Here is a 16480-nt window from a genome sequence, read left to right on the forward strand (position 1 = left end):
ATTTATTAATAAACAACAAAAAATACACTAAGATCTTATATATTACTTGTAAGGTCTTTTCCAGTTTGAATCAATTTTCTTCAACGAGTATTAATCTATGACATATGTATATAACTGCACGTGTATCTTCGGCACACTGGTATCGATCTTAATACTTGGTTGAGAAATATTCAGTAGATTTAACAATTTTTCTTGCCGACCATAAAGCGAAACTTTGTTTCCCGTGCAAACTACAATTACAATACACCAACTACTCAAGCACAACATCTATTATGAGTGATATTTAAACGTGCGTGTGTATATGCCGACTAGAGTATTATCCGTTTTATTTAAACTTCACATGAAAGAATTACTGCAAAGCGAGCTTTGGTTGAGAACGTTATTCACGTGAGTTTTGAACATTGTCGCGTTGCAATACGTACCGTCCGTTTGTTTATTTTATATCAATTCTATTAAACGAACAAATTCCGCCTCGCATTCTCTGAATGCTTTTCACAAAATTCTAAAAGCCAACGAGAGTGCAGTAACGTGTAGCCGTTGCAACGCGCAGCCGGAAAACAGATTACATCGCAAGTGTCCGGGCGACGGAAGCAATGCGTCGCTCGGCGTGAAATCGGCCTCTGCTCGATTAAGATTTCAAAACCAACTCACCGTATTAAAAACTCACGGTGATTACTTTGTAAAATCGTCATCATCACCGTAGCCGCCGCAGCCGCCGCCGCCGCCGTCACCGCCACCGACAATTCGACTATCGAAATCCGTCGACAAAATGCCGGAGAGCGACGGGCGCGATACGATTTATCAATTAACTGCTCGATCGAGCGGATCCGTGGACTGGCTTTTATCGCCGCAGCTTATACCGGTGCCAATTATCGATCTCGAAACAAAAACAAAAAAAATACCGCATCGCTTTTTCGACTTGCGCGCGTGCAGTTAAAACGGCCGACTGCATCGCGAAAAACCGTCTCGGAATTTCGGTCGCCCGCGCATCGCTTCGCCCCATACGCCCGTGCACCTTTTGTCGCGGATTACTTCCGCGGGTTCTGCGAGTCGTTAATTTCTTTTTCAAACTCCACTCCGCCATAACCGTATCAGGCTGTTGTTCCAAAAATTGTTGTATTAAAACCAACAGAGACATACATACACATATATTACATTCAATATACACACAAAGTTAGTTATTTTTCACATTGAAATTCTCTCGCTTCGCATATGTTACTGATAGTTCGCCAAATTACCTTGTATTATAGAAAGCTTTGTGAACGCATACATTCGCGAGATAATTGATTATCTCTGACGTTAATTGTCCGACAAATAGGTATATGATTATGTTATCTCGCGCGAGGAAACGTGAACAATGTCGAAGCTGAACCTGAAGCGCGAAAATTGGGAGTATCCGGGCGAGATAGAGAGACGAGAGAAACAGCGCAATTTCGCATCGGTTAAAAAACAAAAAACAAAAAAAAAAAAAAAAAACAGCGCACGTGTATAGTCGCGACGTAAAAGAGAGGAGAAAAAAAGTGCGTTTTTCGTCGCGACGATCTAATAAACGGGGAAAAACGCCATCAGATTAAACGTGACGTGACGCCGTTGGTAAAATATACTGCATGCACACACACAGGCAGTCACGCGGGGGTAACGCGCAGCGATAATGGAGAAGCATCGCGTGCGAGGCGCGCGCGCAAGATACAAATATTTGCGCGAGCGCAACGCTCCATCTAAATATGATCAGCACTGATGCGTGAGCGTTTCGATGTATCACGTGCTGTTTCCCCGACTTTAGAAAATGCGCGGAGACCCCGGCGCTGCGAAATCACACACGAGTCGAGCGCGCGTGCGCGCGCGCGGCAGAGCTAAGCGCGACATTCAACATCGATTTAAATCTCATACGGTTTGCCTTTTGTTTTTATTTTCCGCTTCGCGTGATCATCGACTTTTCTCGCGTGCGTTTTGCCGCGTGCTGCTTCGAGATTTATGCAATTTCGCGCCGACATCTCGCGATATCCGTCTGCTTAGCGCAAATAGCGCTTCGTCCGCGTGTGATATTCAACAATATTAGTTGAGACCATAACAAACATTTATTACCCCCACGAGGAACAAGCTCGCACCCGGGTATTATGCTGCCGTGTAATTTAACGAAGATTGCGTGCGGTCTGCTCGACGATCCGTCGTAATATTACGCGACAATGAAATAAGTCGGGGGCATTTCCGCGGCGTCTAAGCGGAAACCCAATGGCGCATGGATTATCCACGACGCTTTCAACAATCCGAACCCCGTCTTTCTTTCTCGATTGTTCGCGTTACGCGCACGTCGCATAACATTTGCTTAGCACAAGCAGCGCAATTTCTCGTTGCGCAATCGCGGCATTTTGCGTTCGTACAGAATAGCATCGCGCGAACAACGCGTGTCTATTGACGATGTGCAATTAGCAGTTTTTGTAACGCAGAATTTATTTGCGCGAAGAGAAAAACTACACACGATGTGCATAAAGCAAATTAGTCGAAAGCCCGGATGGTTATTAATCGCCAATATTGCTAAATTACGATACACGTCGTTAATCGCAAATTGGTAAATTAACAATTATTGTATTATTTTAACGACTTTACCAAACATTGATTTAAAATGCATGTGTAAATTAAAAATATCGCGTGTTTTTCACGATACTTTTTTTTTTCGACGAATATTGATTTTACATATAATTGGAAAAAAAACACTGCAGAGTCGCGCACTCACAATTACTCCAATTGACTCTAATTGAAATACTTCTCGAATGAATGCACCGCGTTGCAGAGACCCTCGTTATAACGCACTTTGATTGCGTGCGCAACGCTCAACAATAGCGCGAAAGTGGTAATCGCGAAATACATCGTTACCGTCGAATTTATATCTCGTTCGAAATCACACCGGCGTGAAGTGAAACTTCTGATTTTTGGTGCATCACCGTCTTCGTTACTTCGAGAAATTGGGAATAGGTAACACACACACACATACATTAGCGTCCTCTTCGCCAAAGGGGTGGAGATGCTACCCGCGAAAATCTGACGAAAAAATCTTGAAAGCGTGTTGAAGTTGTGCGAAATCGTATCCGCGGCTATCGCCGAAATACTGAAATTTAAACCCCGGCTGTTATCGAACGAACGTAATGGAGCGGCGAAATTGTTCCTCGCATCCCCCACGCTCGACACGTTTCACTTCGATTCTGCTGTTAATAACTCGAACTCGCAAAGTGCCTCGATTACCCTCGGTTTGATTTAACGAAAAAGTTTTATACGCTAAGAGAGAAAGATTTATCGCAGTTTCACCCCGCAACCGTTTCACGAGGGAACGAACTTGACGACGAGCATGCAGGCGCTGGCATGACACGTAGCACCAGCAGCAGCATCGATAAGCAATAAAAAAGAATAGCCCGTTTTACGTTCTATAAAGGATTATATCGATTTTTCCTGAAAATATCCGCTCGGTCAAAGCTCGCTCGTATGTGAGAAGCAAAGTTAAGCTCCAAATCCTCTTCGCTCGTGTGTGTATATAATAGTTCCAGAGAGAAGCCTTTCGGACGTTATAATTGTAAAGCACACTCGTGCGCGCGAGTCGTTCGGCGACGAGCGTCATCGTGTTTCCGACGACTCAACCTGTAATTTTCAAGTTCGGTCTCAAACGAAGGCGAAGCTCGCAATCATCCACAGCTCCTCTTCGTGGTCGGGGGCGAAATTCGTCGCTCGTTTGTACGTGTGCGCGAGGGCGAGTTCTCGCTCGGCGTCACACTCTTGACCCCGGCAAGTGCGACGAATCGAGTATTACAGAAGCACGGGAAAAAAAAAAAAAGTTCTGTTATTATATGACCGGCGCAGAAAAAATTGTCGACTCTGCTGTGAATGTTTTGTTTTCATCAACAAAACGTTTTGTTGGCAAAACGCAACAATCTTAATAAGCTTAGCAAATTTTTTCTACGCCGGCCATAAAGTAGACTAATGTCTTGCTATTCTAGCAAATTTTTTTCCGTGAGATAATATGTGAGGTAACGGTGGTGTAACGATGATTTGTGTTTGAAGAGAACATCGCGAGATGTGTGTGAAAACGACACGGCGAAACAAAATTGCTTTCCTCACCCGTTCGACAAATATTCGTCAATAATCGAGTTCGCCCTTAATTATCGTCGCGACGTCGATTTATCGCTCGACCAACACACTCTTTCTTTCTTGCGCCGCGTTTTGTCGAACCGGAATAACGACCGCCGCGGCAAGAGGCGGCTATTTTTCGAAACTCTTTCATCGCGTCGCTGAACGTGCGCTTTGCAAAAACAAAAAAGAGAGAGAGAAAGAGAGGGGGGCGAAAAAAACGGGGAAAAAAAAGACAACACGTCCGTCGAAAAGGGGAACTTCATCAGCGGTCGCGCGACGATTGAGAGGTTTTTACGCGTTCGCACCACTCCGAGCTCGCACGTTCGACGGATACGGTTCTCGAGCAAGCGCGGCGTTTCTACAAGCCCGCAGGCACAGAGGACTCGAAATTGGTAGAATCTACCATTTGACGAACAAATCACGGATTTGACGCTTTGAGGAGTTGCGCCGACGCCGACCGACTCGGCACTCGGATTATCAACTTTTGAAAAACCAGATTGCAATATAAAGAGAACGAAATTACGTAGCGCTTTAGAATTCTGTTATGCGTAGTGCCAGAAAAAAGGTCCCAAAAGAGAGACGTATTAGACGACACTGTCCCCGAAATTTCACGTTTTTTTTTTTTTTGTTCTGGTTACCGTGAACTGATTACAAGCTTGAAACTTTCGAACTACATATTTATTTAATTCGAAATTTCGTATACATTCATTGCTTTTAGCAAAAATGAACTCAATTAAACGCACCTTTGATTTGCAGAGCGTAAAGGTAATACAAAAAATAAATCGCAACTTCCACACCCATATGTATATAGTGAGGGAGACCTTGTATGGCGCTACTATTCATATACGGCTTTTTCCCCGTTGCAAATATACGAATTCACGATGTGAATATTTCAAGTTTTCATGTGCCGCAGAGTTACTTTTTTCAATTACTCGCTAGTGTATGATAAAAATTGTAGCAATAGACAAATTTTGTTAAGTAAATACACATCGCATTTCTATAACACGTTGCAACATGTATAAACTTTTTTTTATAAGCATTTAATTAATTTTTGTAAAATTCCTCAAAAATATTGATTCAAAAATATAGAACGTACTTCGATATCCTTTCGTAGTATTTTTATTTTGTCGACACAAGTCCACAGACTAATGAAAAATTACTAGACGCGGAAATTCCTGCATATAAAATGTTTCTTCTATTTTTCTTAATTTAATACAAAAATAAAAAACAAAAAAACAAAACAGTTTGCAGCGCGAGTTTTCTCGCTCGTTTATCTTTTTCTTTTCGCGAGATCTATTCTTTTGTAAAAAGAAGATCAGGTAAGAAAGAGAGAGAGAGAGAAAGGAGCATTACGATTAAACGGTATCGTATACGGAAGCGCTTCTGTCGCGAGATCTCTGATGTCCGCGGCTACCTTTGAGCCGTAACGACGTAATTTCTATTCATGATCCGTCTAATGAAAATATAATCGTGTCAGCGTGTATATTTGCATCAGCGCAAGTGCCGCTTTATACCGGATCCGCTACTTCCTCATTTCGCTTTATGGAAAAGTATAGATATACGGTTTTAAGCGCTTCTCGACGTTGCGAACTACGTACTTGCTCTACGCCGTCCTACAACAACGGAACAAATACGCGTGTGGTGGTAGGTAGTACGCGAGAAACCCGGTTTAGGTACGTCATCGTGTTTATTAATAAATCTATGGTTTGCACGCTCCCACCAATTACGAAATTAAAAATTAACTATTTAACAATTTGCGGTAATAGCGCATTTTCGAAATTACTGGCGGCAACAAAATTTATTATAACTTTAGCAATGTTTTTGTTTTTTTTTTTTTTAATAAAATACAAGCCCTGCTTTTTTTCATTATTTATACATGCATTTTTTCATAAACAGAAGATACCTTTTTACCTAAATGAAAAATCAGCCACATCCGCGCGCGCGCGCGCACGCGAGGAGTAAACAAAAAAATAATTCTATCCTAATAACAAGTGATGAAAAAAAAAAAAAAAAAAAAAAAAGAACCACGCACTTAACAGATTAACGAACGCCAGTAACGAGTTTTAAATTGCAATCGCGCGCTGACCTCGCGTTTAGATTGCGATTGCACTTCGCGAACGCAGCCGTGCGCTCCGTCATGCGCGTTTGTTCGCCGGAGATTGGCGGAACGTGAAATTATTGTTCGATAACACTTACTGCTCGAGGAGCGAACACCGGGGTGGAAAAAAAAAAAAAAAAAAAGTGGGTCGCGATTTCGCGACGCGATATATATTTCGCTACGTGTAGGTATTTTCGCCGCCGATGCGAGAAACCAGATGGAATTCGTAAAACAGCAACGTCCCGTTTCTCACGAGCGTGATGATGATCCCTCTCGCCAGGCAGCGTCTCGTGCGCGCTTTCCGCCCGTGCCACTTTGTCCCGTTATCGCGCGCGAATCGAATCCGAGATAATGGAGCATCGACGTAAACGGATCAACTGAAGGCAGGTAATCCGGGATCGACCGCGGCCGTTGGCGGAAACCGCTCGACTTGAATTCGAGGCTTTCCTCCCGTCGCTCGCACGTCGAACGAAACTTTCGCGAGAGAATGTTTCGATCCCCGTCAACTGATTTTGCGCGCGCGTCGAGAACTCTCTTCGGCGTCGACGTTCTTTCGAAGAGCGAACGTAAAGAACGCAAGATTGCACTTAATCTTGTGAGATCACGAGTGTACGAACGGGTTTTCTGAGAAACGGCGCGGCGCGCATTTCCCTCGTTCGCGCGACTCCGTCGATGCAGAACAAAGCGGTCGTGATAATGGAGCATCCGTGTAAACCAATCGGCTTTCGATATATAATCGAGATCGGTCGGGATCATCCGATTTTAAAAATATTTTGGCGATCACGTCGCCGATGTAAATAAACCGACGGCGTCTCGTTTGATCGCGCCGTATAATTGCGCGCGCAAATAGCGAGCCGCTTGTAAAGAGCGTGTTTAAAAGTCGCCCGAAGCGAGTATTACTCCCGTGAACAAATAGACGACAACGGCGGCATTTGTTGTTGTTTAGCGCACAAACTGGATAGTAAATGCTAAATTGCGCGGCAAACCGTTTTAAAATTCGCGAAAAATATACAAACGGCCGCGTCGTAAACGTTTGTTTCGCTCCGAAAAAATGTTACGCTAATCACATTGTTTGGATCTATTTCCCTCGGAAATGCGTAATTTTTGCGCAACTGAACGCGCATTTTCCCTCGCGCATACGATTGTCGCGCAGAAGCGGACGGAAATTAGGCAAAAATTTCACAAACGAGCGCGATATCTCGTTATTTGTGTGGTGCGGAATTTCGAACGAAATATTCTCCCCCACACATACACACGCACAGATTTGTAGTCATCACCATTTTATATTTCAGCCAGTTGAATTATTTATTTAAAACGACATATCGATCTTTCATTAGAGCAATTTTCTATTAAAGCTCGTCGACCTATTACGCCGCATAAATATTGAAATTCGTGTAAACATTGTGTCGCTACACGATGATCGCGCGCTGTTCCCGGTCAAATTATTATTATTATTATTTTTTTTTTTTTTTTGCAATTCTGTCATGTGCGTACGGCGCGTGATACTGCCGATTGTCAGACATTCTCGAAACGGTAATCGCGCTAATCCACCCGGGCGATAATGGAGCACCAATGTAAACGGATCAGCCGACGATAATCCGCGGCCGATCCGATTCGTACACAGAAGAACTCCGATTAGTGTGATCGCCGGAATGTGTGTGTGTGTGTGTGTGTATGCGAGCCGGCAGTTTCCCGCCATGAAACACAACCAAGTTCGATAATGGCGCACGCGTCCGTGATCTACGCGAGGTCCGGCGTGCTATCGACGCGCGAGACAACCAGTTTATCATATATAGCGAGCGGAAAATATAAAGGAAAGCGATCTCTTCCAACCCGGAACTATCGTTCCATCTGAGTGGAATTTCGAGTAGCCAGCAAGTCCCGCGTTTCTTTTTTTGATTCATCTGTTGTAACCGGACTATCGCGAAATAAAATAAGAAGTTGTAACTCTTTGGTTATCCGCCTTATTTCGCAACAAAATCACGGTTGAAATCGTTCGTTTACAATTTCGCGGCAAAATTATTATTATTTTGAATCAGCGCCGAGCGAAATAAATGATAAATGGCAAAATGTGATAAATGTTTTAATTTCGCAATCTGCGATTCAAATTTAGAAAAGGGAGGGGAAAGGGAAATAACGTCGATTCTGTTTGCGCGGGAATTACCATCGTTAAAATAGCGATTAACATATTTCAAATATTTCAATATTAATATTTATCCCTCGTCTAATTACACGGTTACTTTTTGGTGTCGTAAATTACATGACATATTGCGTATATGTAAATTCTTGGTGAAATTAACATAATAATGCAAGCATAATGTAAACGTATGAGCAAATTATTATTTGCTCGAAGTCACATACAGTTTCACACATTTCTAGCGCGCGACAAAGAATAGAACCGATCTCTCCCGCAACCGCTAAACAAACACGCGCGCGGTTTGATAAAAATAAAATAAGCTCTCGAGACGAGACCGCGTTTTTCAGGTAAAAATCTCGGCGTTAGTCTCCGAGAGATTCTTCCAAATATATCCGGTCTATTTTCGGGTAATGCCTTCGGGAGCCGAGTCCTCGCTAGAGGCGATAATAGAGGCGTAGGTCAGAATCGTCACAAAGGACAATTCGATAACGTATGGCGCGATCTATAGAATAGTTCTGTTCAAAGTGGTCCGACCATTGTTATCACGTCGAAACATCCCGTTTTTCCTAAGGGATTCGTCCCCTTTGATGGCCACCGGGGTTTGCAAAGCGGAAGCAATAAGAACTTCCTATTCTCTCCCCTATCGCCACTCCCATCCATTTTCTTCTTCGCTTACAAAAGCGCCACGCGCAGTTAGGAAAAACTATTTTTTTTTTGTTTTTTTTTTTTTTGCCACGTGAATACACAAATTACTGACCGTATTACTTTATAACGAGAGACAGCAGACAAGTGTTCTAACGCCGGAAATGCGGCGACATCGATTCGATCCGCGTGTAACGTTTATATTACGACTTGTGTAATTAAAACCCCTCCGTATTTATTTTGTATATCGGCAGCATTACGATTAAAACGTGTTTCACATAAATAAACTTTATATTATTAACAGTACAAAATTAATTATTTATAATCGAAATCATCATACAAATATTACCGGCAAATGTGTCATTAATAATTTACCAATAAAATGTTTTGCAAAACTGAATTAACTGTATTCGCATAATATACGGGAAATAAGCTATTCGTTTTATTTTCAAATAATTTATGCAATAGATAGCTCGAAATGGTTTTTTAATAAATACTCTCCCTTCGGAACAAGAGAACGAAACGTGGTTTCCAGTTTCAAATATTTGCTAAAATGTACATTTGTGATTTTACAAAAAAAGTCGTCACTTACCACCGCACGATCGGCGAGGCGTGTTCACTCCGTCGTCCGAGGCGAGTCCTCTTTTTATTGAACCTATGCATCGCAATCGCGGCGTTTGTGGCAAGTCGTACCCGTTAGATGTTAATCGTCGACGACCGATGTTCGCCTCGAGATCCGCAAAAGCATTCCTGCCGATACAATAGCTAGACCGTGCGCCAGAAGCGACATGAAGCACAGACCTACGACATAGGCTGTGATCCACGCCAGATCTAACGCTATCGCTTCGCCACACCCCATTTTCCACATTTTTCCTTTACCGTTTCCGTCGAAGCTGCAACCAAAAAATTTAAACAGAAATTTAAAGAAAATGTCGAAAAGAGTTTTAAAGAAAAAACAACAAAACAAGAAGCAAATTAATTTTTATAATTAATTTTTATGACAGTAACTCTTTAGCAAATTAAAACTTAATTGTTTTTATAAAAACATAATTTATATTATAATGATACAACTAATAAATTTATAAAAATATTATAATATAATAATATTTTTAGAATAATTCTTCAATGAAGTAATTAAACACACACACAATATTGGTGAAACTATGGCATCGCGGCAAACATATTAGAATGCCAGACGCATCTGGACTTTTGCGACAATATTGTTCGATGAAAAGATCTCCTGGCTTTTCATCCCGATTTTCTCTTACGCCACTCGATGCGGCCAACGGGGTCGTCGCAAAAGACAGGAGACGTCTGCCAACCTTCCCTTCGCGCGATACCATACTAATGAGACACGAAGGCTTTCGCGCTTAAAGGGTGACGACACTGTGTGGCATCGATTAATGAACGTCGTTCTTCTCACGTGTCCTTCGGTTATCAACAGCGATAACGTCGCAGAGCGCACTCTATTCGTGTCCGACGTGTCGTCGCACGTGCTCGGCCGTGGTTTATTTCCTCGCGAAATGAGCAAAAAAACGAAGAGAGCGAGTTTAAATCACGACCCTTCGCTATAATTATCAGACCGGGGGAAGATCGTGAGGGAAAAAAAAACGTGGGGACGGGCGACGCCCGTTTGATGGTCCCGTTGTAAGGAGGCGAGGATGAAGAACCTTATCTGAGATATTCAATTTTCTGGCGGAAAAGCTGTTTCGCCCTCCCCGACCAGAGTCCGTTTTCAAGTGTTTCCGGTCGCGATAGACGCCGCGTACTCGCTCGGGAGCTAGCAAAGATTTATTCGCGATGTCGCGTTGAAATTCGAGATGACGAGGGAATTCTCGAGAGAAAATACGGGTGGTGAAAATATGGGTTCGCGGCAAAACACGTCGCGCGAGACGACCCTCTCGCCGTTTATGGCGCATTAAGGCGCCAGGAGCTTACCGACGAAAGCACCGCACACTCTTCCTATTTTGCTTCGTAGCTTATTTCATTGTTAACGCTACATTTACCATTCGTTAATGAGTTGCGAGCGCTAATGACAGTCAAAAGAATGAGGCTGTAAAAAAAAAAAAAAAAAAAGGTCTTACGCACGCGGTGAACAGTGTGGCTTTTTTTTTCATCATTTTGTCGACAGAATTAACGCTTCTTCCCGCGAGCTGTCAAGTTTTAATAACATATTTTTAATAATAAAAATATATTATTTAATTATATAAATATTGAATCATGTAAATAATAATATTTACATAATAAATTTATATTATATAAATAATAATGTATTTTTAATACACACACAAATATCTCAAATAATAGTATGTACAGAATTTCAGAAACAAACTTTGCCCGCGCAATTAATCATGTCATATTTTTTCATTAAAAAAGTTTATTTTACAGTCTTACTCCGAAAGATAAAATTTTCCAAACTCTCTTACGTCGCACGACCGCGCTTTACAAAGAGAAAAGTGCGAACATTTTCAAACTTTGGCCAAACGTTTTCGTCTGCGTCGCGTGATCCCAATTAGAAAAAGACGAAGAGAGCTTTTGTGTGTGTACCTCTTGCGATCTTCTCTCGAGATTAGAAGAGGGATATCCTCCGGGAAGATACGGAAGGTGTTTAACCGAGGGCGAAGAAGAGCGAAATACGTACACACACTCGCGCGAACGAAGATATCCTACGATAAAAGCTATTGAGGCGATCCGTATCAAAAATCGGGGGGAGGCGAATATATACTGCCGGGGTGAAAGGGCAATCGTAACGGTGAAATATCTTTCGAGGCAATAATGCCGTAGTTACAGCGGCTTGGAAAATCCACTGTTACCGACGCTCGGAGAAAAATGCGATCGGGTCGACCTCGCAGAATAGAATATTTTAGTTCAACGGTTTTTATCCATTGGTGACTTTTCGTAAACAATAATATAGCCCCCGTGTGCTCTTCCATCGGTGACACTTAGCACTTTGTACAATTATCTGTGTGATACAAATTTATTATCTAATCCTACCAGAAGAAGCGTGTGTAAATAATCACAATCACGATTCTCTCGATATTGATTGTTGCCACTTTGACGCAGATCGAACGTTTATCGGATGTGTTTCACGATTCATGTCGAAACAAATCAAGAGGCACCTGTCTTTAAAAACGCGACCAAAGTAAAGTCACGTGACAGAGAAGAGAAAAAAAACAACACGTGATTAAAGTCACGTGACTGTACTTTAATCACGTTTTTAAAGACGACTAAAATAAAGTCATGTAACTTTAGTCACGTGTTGTTTTTCCACTTCTCCCTCTCACTATTTTTCGAGTTTGATTTTCACGAGTTACTTCTGAGACATCTGTCATATGTGTATTATATAGTTTGTAAGACGTATTTACTAGACCTGTGTCATCGCGATGACAGATTGTGTTTTCGCTGACGCAATAAATTAAAATAATAATAATAATAGCGCGCGCCTGTGTTGTGCTAGTTTGCACAAAATGTAGATGTCCCTAGGTTTTTTTAAGCAGCGCGTAAAGAAGATTGAAGAAAAAAAATCAAAATGTGAAGAGAGTTCGCTTGATATTAATTAAGGAAGAAACTTCAATTATTCGTTTTTTATCTCCTACAACTTAATCACGCGAAGAGCCCTTTGCGCGTCAAGGGCCGCTATACGTCATTAACGCTAAAAAAAAGTTGCGATAAGGAAAGGAGGTAGGTGTGAAGCTGCACGACTAAAAGGAACGCAGCAGCACGGCGTGGCAAAAATCTCATTGAACCGCTCGACGTCCGTCCAGGTGCTACTCGTCCCGTTTCACGTCTTTCAAGCCGCCCAGGCGTTTCCATTATCGGCGTGCAAGACGTCGCCGCTTTTCCACATTCCCGTCGCGTTAATCGCCCTATTGTTCGCGACGTCAGCGGTCGGTGTAGTCGGTAGTCTTCTGTAAGCCTGTCGAGGAAAACCCGCATACAGACGCGCGCGCGCACTCACACACACACACAGTTCTAAGCTTTCGCGCACATACTCGGCTAAGTATGCGTCCACGCGCACCAGCAACGACGACGACGACGACGACGACGACGACGACGACGACGATGACGACGACGACGGCATCGTCGTACGTGGACGTGCGCGTGAATATCGAGAACATCAGTACCGGCATCTCCTTAAGGCGCCTTTGTATATTCATCCTCGCGCTACGTGTGACACGCGAGCGAACCTCCCACAGCAGCTTAAAGGGGAATTACGGGCGGGAGAAACAGGGAGACGAAAGAGCCGAAGGGAAAAGGGACGACTACGACGACGACGGAGGCGGTGGCGGAACCGCTCGTGTATACGCTGAAGAGCCGTGGTTGTACTTCCGGCCCCGGTGCTACCAGAGATGGTGAATTTCTCTCGCCAAGGCGCCGCTTCATCCCGAGCCACTTCGAAGCGAAAACTTCGGGAAGAGTATCAGCACAGCGACGTCGTCGTTGCGACGACTTCTCGCCAACGTTTCGAGATTTTCGAGATGCCTCGTTTCTCACGACAAGCCACGAAAAAGAGAGCAAATTTTTTTTTTTTTTTTACACGAGATATGTCGGGATCTCAGAAATTAATTTTGGCGCAAATTTGACGTCTCAAAAATTTGTCGAGTTATCGTCACGCGAAAAAAAAATTTTCCAGTATACTTTCTGTTTCCGCTTTTACGATATATGAGACAATCACGAAATAATGAAGAATTATTTTGCATCATTGTATTCTCTCATCAAATGCAAGAAAAATTAGACGATTATTCTTTAGAACTAGATAGTAATTGATATTTTACCATTGACACTGTGTTTGATAATAGCAGACATTTTTCTGACAAAAACTCAAATGACAAAAGGGAAATGTTTCGACAAAAATTGTGTAATAAAAATCGGTCGCAATAACAGTTCGAAGCAAAAATCTATCTGTTGCGGCCGATGTATTTTTTCCAAGCAATTATCGAACATTTGACATCACGCTGCGCTATTCTTCCTCGCGCATTCGATTGCCTATATAATGCATCGTGTGTGTTTATTGATGCGCGCGCTTGTCGAGCTCGCGTTGTATACAACGCGAGTTATTAGCAAAATATCGTCACAAGAGCTTGTCCCCCAATAAATCGAATCTACTTAATCGTAAAATTTACTAGATATTTGCAAGTTGATACACACGTCTGTTATTACGTCCGTTAGTCAACGATAATTAAATTTTCAGTGTGCGCCACATCGTATCGATAGGTCGATTCTGCCTCGTATCGCGCAGATACAACATGTTGTTGAACACGAAACATGTTTCTAAATGGTCGAAAGAGCGCGCGTATCTACGTAACTGCGAAATTTTGCGTGCGAATATTTAAGCGCCATTTTTGGCGCGTATTTTAACGCGTTTTTAGCGACGACGGCGACATTACGAATGATCTAATTTTTCGCGTGCATTAGCAACGCGAGCGGAGCGGGGCGGACGAGCGGGCCTGGCAACACGCGAGCCGCAGATTGCGCGCGTTTTATCTACTGTACAAAAATTATAAATCGCACACGTTAACGCGTTATGCAAACGCGAGGCGCAACTAAAATTCCGATTACAGGGACGTTACTCCCTGTAGAAATTATCTCAACATCTTTGAAAAATGTATTATTCGCGCGAAAAACCGCACTAAGCTGCGAATGATTGAAGAAGCTTGCAAAAGCTCCGGCGTCAGAGAAAGAGAGAGAGAGAGAGAACGAGAGCCGAGCTCGGTGATATCGCGTATTAAAATCTTTGAGAGACAAAGGAACGTCGTGATTTCTTTTGAACTGAAATTAAAAGTCCTAATGAGATTATCTACCAGACCGAAAGTTTTAATATAAAACAGTGCGCGGGTGTGTCGCATTGTGAGGCCGCTGTGACCCAGTGAGCTCGTGTATTTCACAGCAGAGCGAGTAGCGGAAAGTTCATCTCGCGGTATCAGCTCGTTGCACGTTACAGCAGGGTCCTGCAAATGTGGCCTCTTCCTCTCTATCTGCGCGCTCGGATCAGCTCACCCGTCGACGAGAATAAAATGTTAGGCGGTTCTGCGCGATTCTTCTCTCCCGCGGCTTCTCCGCGATTCACCGCGATGACGGCCGTGACACGGTGGCGAGCGCGCGGCGTTCTCGAGAATCGCATTCGACGTCGCTTGTCAATACGAACGGCAACCTCTTTGCTCGCAACGTTCCCGACGCGTTCGGAATCTCTCGCGCAAAAATTTACAGATGGTTTGCTGAATTTTGATTAACGAAGAAGAAATTTTACAAGCGCGAGTTGTTGACGCTTTCATTTTTTCGCGCGGCGATCGCGATTGCGTTGTTTCATCGAACGTATGGAAATTTTTTAGCCAATTTTAATCTAAGGCTGCGGAACGGCTGTGAAAAAATGTCCTTCCGCACTTTTAAATAGACAAATATTTATCTTGCTGTATAAACTCGCGCTCTTTTTGATACGGTGACGACTGCGAAACGAAAATTCATCGAAAAACCGTTTTGTTGATCGACATGTGAATACCGCTGACAATTGCGACAGCCCCGCGCGTCGAATCAAACAGATACCGCCGTGAAAATATTACAAATGAAATTATTTCACGTGTGACTTGAGGGGTTGCAATAATACGAGTCATAAATATTCCATCAGTTCTGCAGTCACGCATCAGCAATAGAAAAAAAAAAAAAAAAAAAAAAAGTGTCGCGCGAGTTGCTCCGGATTTCCCTCGCGACGGACGCGCGCGCCAATAAAAACAAAATACGCAACAAAATCGTTGCGAGAAGCGCAAACAAGAGCGAGAGGAAACGAAACACGCGCGACACTATACAGCTACATTTTCAAGCGCGAGTCACGCGAGAGATCTCGTGATGAATAACAGCAACTGCGGTGGGGGAGGAGAGGAGGGAGGTCGCAGTTTCCAATGTTCCTCCTCGTCTCGGGAGAGAGAGCTTAACTTCCGAATCAATTCGACGAGATGACCACCTGACGCGCTTACTCGCATCTCGTGCCGCGTCGCGACGCGCAGCATGACCGGAACGCGTCGTCGATATAAAAATGTCCGGTATTGCGTTGCGCGACCGGACGTGATCGCGGCTACGGAAAAAACGTGCTCCACGGACTTGGCGGCGCGAACGATCGTCTCTTTTTGTTTTCTTTCTTTTTGACTGTTTATTTTTTCTCTTCTTGTTGTTGTTTTTTATTTTTATTTTTTTATTTTTTTTTTTTAACTCTCTCACTCGCCATCCTTCCTCACTGTCAACGTGGGTCATATGCATAAGCGACGTTGCGTGACGTTTCGCCGGCAAGAGTGCAGCATCGATCTTCTCTCGGCCGGCCTGTTTGCACCCTCGTTTGTCCGCCGGACATCGCATATGCGCATATGCGCGGATACGTGTGCAACGTTCTCTCTTTGTACGATAGGTAAAAATAATTCTCTTCCCCGCACACGACGTCGTCGTCGGGGGTAACACACACAACACGGGGGGATTGTTATTATTAATAGGGAAAAGAC

At 43.3% G+C, this 16480-nt stretch overlaps 1 protein-coding gene across 1 annotated transcript in view; it reads right to left on the reverse strand.

The window, feature by feature from the left end:
- LOC109852832 (nephrin-like) overlaps positions 1-9867 on the reverse strand; it is a 265971-nt gene extending 256104 nt beyond the window's left edge. Inside the window, exon 1 of the mRNA XM_020424358.1 lies at positions 9589-9867. The gene's annotated coding sequence lies outside the window, so the exon portion shown is untranslated. The remainder of the gene's footprint in view (positions 1-9588) is intronic.
- Positions 9868-16480: the final 6613 nt, after the last annotated feature.

Source organism: Pseudomyrmex gracilis, unplaced genomic scaffold, assembly GCF_002006095.1.
Source record: "Pseudomyrmex gracilis isolate BER0280 unplaced genomic scaffold, ASM200609v1 scaffold_37, whole genome shotgun sequence".
In the NCBI taxonomy this organism is placed as follows: Eukaryota; Metazoa; Arthropoda; class Insecta; order Hymenoptera; family Formicidae; genus Pseudomyrmex; species Pseudomyrmex gracilis.